Source organism: Miscanthus floridulus, chromosome 1, assembly GCF_019320115.1.
Source record: "Miscanthus floridulus cultivar M001 chromosome 1, ASM1932011v1, whole genome shotgun sequence".
NCBI classification, from domain to species: Eukaryota; Viridiplantae; Streptophyta; class Magnoliopsida; order Poales; family Poaceae; genus Miscanthus; species Miscanthus floridulus.
Window position 1 is genome coordinate 34,912,622 of NC_089580.1, and position 5,209 is coordinate 34,917,830.

A 5,209-nucleotide genomic window follows, 5' to 3' on the forward strand; every position below is an offset into this window, starting at 1 on the left:
AACAAATCTCACACCCTCAAATTCCTCTTTTCTAGGTGTGATACCTGGCAGGGCATCCAAACTACTTGGAGAGATCACCCTACTAGTACAGTTCAGCACGGCAAGCAACTACTACGTCGAGCACATCAACTTCTACGTCACTGACTTCAACACCGCCTATCATGCCATACTTGGTCGGCCAGCTTTGGCCAAGTTCATGGTTGTACCGCACTATGCTTATTTGGTGCTGAAGATGCCTTAACCTGTAGGAGTCCTGGCCCTACAGGCCAACCTCTCCATCGCCTATGCCTACAAGATAGAGAGCCTCGCCCTCGCTGAAGCCACCGACCTCTTCATCCAGATGGCCAGTGTGGTTACCGATGCCAAGACGGTGCCCACTGATGACCTAGAGATCCCATCGCTGGAGCCTCCTCGTGCCTCCACTAAGTCCAAGGAAACCAAGAGGTTGGCCTCAGCCTCAACGGCCCCTCCAAGACCATAAAGATTAGGGCTCACCTCGACCCCAAATAGGAAAGCGTGCTTGTCTCCTTTCTACATGTTTGCTTAGAAACCTGCAGACATGACAGGGGTACCACAGGAGAAGATCGAGCACTCCTTGAATGTCTCATCGACCGCCAAACTGATCAAGCAGAAACTCCACCGATTCATGCTAGACAAGGAGGCTATTAGGGTAGAAATAAAATGGCTCCTAGCTGCCGGATTTATAAAAGAAGTGTATCATCCTAAGTGATTAGCAAATCATGTTCTCGTTTAAAAAAGCATAAAGAATGGAGAATGTGTGTTGATCACACTGATCTTAACAAACACTGCCCTAAAGACCCCTTTGGTCTGCCTCGGATAGATGAGGTTGTAGACTCCATCGCTGGCTACGAACTGCTCTCCTTCCATGACTATTACTTTGGCTATCACCAGATCTCCCTCAAGGAAGAAGACCAGATCAAGACATCATTCATCATACCCTTCAGTGTGTACTGCTACACCACCATGTCCTTTGGGCTCAAGAACACCGGAGCGACCTATCAAAGGGCCATCTAGATGTGCCTCGATCAACAGATCAACCGCAATGTTGAAGCTTACATCGATGATGTGGTCGTCATGTCCAAGACCGCCAATAATCTTATCGCTGACCTCGAGGAAACGTTCGTCAACCTAAAAATATACCGATGGAAGCTGAACTCTTCAAAGTGCATCTTTGGAGTTCCATCTAGGATACTCCTAGGCTACATCGTCTGCCCACGTGGCATCAAACCCAACCCTGATAAGGTCTCCGTCATCACCAACATGAAATGGCCAACATGCGTCAAGGATATACAAAAGCTTACAGGCTGCATGGCTGCTCTAAACCACTTCATATCACACCTCGGCGAAAAGGGACTACCGTTCTTTAAACTCCTTAAGGCCTCTGAGCGCTTTTCCTAGCTAGAGGAGGTAGACACAGGTTTTGAGTAACTCAAGTTGTTTCTAACAAAGCCTCCGATCATGATGGCGCCATGGCTAGATGAAACTCTCCTAATCTACATCGCCGCTACTTCTCACGTCGTTAGCACAACCATTGTTGTCAAACGCGAGGAGGCCGAGCATGCCTATAAGGTGCAATGTCTAGTCTACTTGATTAGTGAGGTCCTTAATGAGCCCAAAACTCATTATCCTAAGGTCCAAAAGCTGCTATACGCCATTCTAATTAAATCGCACAAGCTCCGCCACTACTTTGAGTATTACAAGATCGTCGTGGTCACTGAGTTCCCTCTAGGGGACATTCTCCACAACAAAGAGGCCAATGGCCACATCATCAAGTGGGTTATTGAGCTTGGCACTTACTCCATCGAATTAAGAAGCAGGCCTACCATCAAGTCTTAGGCACTCACTGATTTCGTCGTCGAGTGGACCGAGATCTAAGAGCCCATCACCGCTACTTGTCCCAAGCACTAGGTGATGAACTTCGATGGTGCCCTCAACATCAATGGTACTGGTGCGGGCATTCTGTTCATTACGCTGACCAGGGATAAGCTTCGATATGTTCTCTAGATACATTTTCCGGCTTCCAACAATGCCGCCGAATATGAAGCATGTCTCCACGGACTCCATATAGCCATTGAGCTCGGTGTCAAATGCATCATGGTATACGGGGACTCCACGCTAATCATCAACCAGCTCAACAAAGACTAGTCCTGCTCCAGTGAAAAGATGGATGCATACTACACCAAAATTAGAAAGCCTGAAGGGAAGTTCTACGGTATCGAGTATCACCACATGGTACGAGATCAAAATTAGCTCGCTGACCACTTATCCAAGTTAGGCTCCTCTCATGCCATGATTCTACCGAGGGTCTTCGTTCAAGATCTTTTGATGCCATCCATTAAAGAAGAGAAGGAAGTTCAGAAAATTTCCCCCGCCGAGCAGCTGGTACTTACAGTACCTTCGCCGGCCACCGATTGGAGGGGATAGTTCATCAGGTACCTCACCAGCGCCGAAGTACCCACCGACAAGACTAAAATTGAACACCTAATTCGTCGAAGTAAGCATTACGTGCTGGTGGATGGCAATTTAATGAGGAAAAGTGCCAAGGAAGGGATATTGTAGAAATGCATCACCCAAGAAGGAGTGAAGCTACTTCTTGAAATTCACTCTAGTTCCTATGGCAATCATGTGGCCTCGAGAAACCTAGTCGTCAAAGCTTTCTGAGCTGGTTTTTATTGGCCCATAGCCATCTCTGATGCAGAAGACCTTGTTCGATGTTGTGAAGGATGCCAATTTTTCGCCAAGCAAATACACATGCTGTCACAAGAACTGTAGACCATCCCAGCTTCCTAGCCCTTCGCATGCTTGGGACTGGATATGATCAGGCCTTTCAAGCCAGCGCCAGGTGGTTTTCGGTACGTATATGTCGCCATCGACAAGTTCTCCAAGTGGATCGAGTATAAACCGCTTGTCTTGGGTACTGCAAAGAAAGCAGTCGAGCTGTTTAAGGATATCAACCATAGATTTAGTCTCCTAAACAGCATTATCACCAACCTTAGAACCACATTCATTGGTCATCATTTTTGGGACTTCTGCAAAGACCGATGCATCTCCATCATATACATCTCCGTTGCCCATCCTAGAGCCAATGGCCAGGTCGAACGAGCGAACAACATGATCCTTGATGCCCTCAAAAAGAGGCTATATCAGAAAGAAGAAAAGCATCTGGGCAGATGGCTCAAAGAGTTACCAGCTATGGTCTGGGGACTGCGTACCTTAAGCTAGCCATAGCACCGATGTATCTACATATTTCTTGATCTATGGCTCAGAAGTCATACTACCAGCGGACATTGTCTTCCGAGCACCTAGGTTGGAAAATTATGATGAAGAGCAAGCTGTGGCTGTTCGGACAGAGGACATCGATAGGGCCAAGGAGGAATGCCTCATCACCTGTGTTTGCACAGCCACATATCTAGAAGGCTTACGGAGGTACTACAACCATAATATCAAAGGCCGTTCATTTGATGTTGGCGACCTCGTTCTCCGTAGAAAACAAAAAACCGAAGGGATGCACAAGCTCTCCTCCTCCTGGGAAGGGCCTTACGTCATCAAAGAGGTTACCCGACTAGGGTCTTATCACCTACGTGACTTAGATGGAATCGATGTCCCCAACTCATGGCATATCGAGTACCTTATACGTTTCTATCCTTGAAACACTCCAGCCATGTATTCTCCACTTCATGATGAATAAAGTTTTGGTCGTCATAATTTGTCTCCATTTTTTCTCCATTATGATTTAATCTCCACTTATAGTCGCCGAGCTCTAAGCTACTCCTTAATGAACTCTAGTATGAGATCATCATAACTGCTCCATCACGTCTCTCCAAATCTTTAATGTATTTCGCCCAATAGTTTTCTCTAAATCACTGACCATGTCTCTCCAAATCTCCAATGTATTTCGCTGAACAGTTTTCTCTAAATCGTCGACCACGTTTCTCCAAATCTCCAACGTATTTCGTCGAACAGGTTTCTCCAAATCATCGACTAGTTTTTTCCGAATCTCCAAGATATTTGGTCGATCGCCAAGCAGCACACGTTTTGTATCTACGCTCTATGGAGAAGACCTAGTCTCCGATCTCTCCCTACACATGCTATGGGTTCTACGCTCTGTGTTATGGGTGGTCGGCTGTGGTTCCTTGGTCAAGCCTATTCCTCCTACACATGCATGGGGCTCCGCGCTTGATGTTATGGACTATGGGCTAGCCAAGGCCAAGAGCACAGTAGAGAACTAACTACTCAGACGCCACTAATACCACTTTCATCACTAAGTTATTTCACCAACCGCCGAGCAGCACATGTTCCGCTCTGTTCTCTATGGAGAAGACCCAGTCTCCGATCTCTCCCTACACGTGCTACGGGCTCCGTGCTCTGCGTTATGAGTGGTTGGCTATAGTTCCTTGGTCACGCCTGTTCCTCCTACATGTGCATAGGCTCCGCGCTCGATGTTATGGACTATAGGCTAGCTAAGGCCAAAGATGTGGCAGAACCACCCGAAATAACACACTTACGGAGCTGCTCGCCTTCCACCAGGCACTAAGCACTCCAAAAGCAAGCTACAACGAGTGGTATCTGTCGGGCACACCCTAAGGGAGAACTTGAAATATCCACATTTTTCTCAAGGATCCAATAATAAGAACGAGTTACAATACTGGTCCATTTCATACATCAGAGTTTCTTAAAAAATACATTATTACAACACCAAATATCAGAGTGCGGAATAATAAACAGTGAAATTTAAAAATTACATCTAGCGATAAGGGACGAGGATCCGTCTGTGCCCACCAGAAGAATCCTCCACACAAAGGTCCTTCTTATGCATCACCTGCAACAAGGGTAAATAAACTCTGAGTACGCAATGTACTCGTAAGACTTAGCTGACTAGTGGGAATAATTTCCTGACTCTAAGGAATATGATGAGCTTTATGGTTTGCTGGTTTCCTTTTAGCAGAAAGCAATACTAACAGTGAGTCCTTATTTCGGTTATTATTGTCAGCCGTATTAAGTTATTATCTCGCTAGTCTATATAAGCACATGTTCTACTTTCATGCAAGAGTTGAGCAATCAGTTGCCTTTCTTCTTCTTTCAACTTTTAGTTCTTACTTCGATGCTAGGTGCCCCAAAAACACACGCCCCACTTGTACCCTAGGCACAAATAGGACTAACCCAACACCCTCCTATCCTGGGTGTGCAG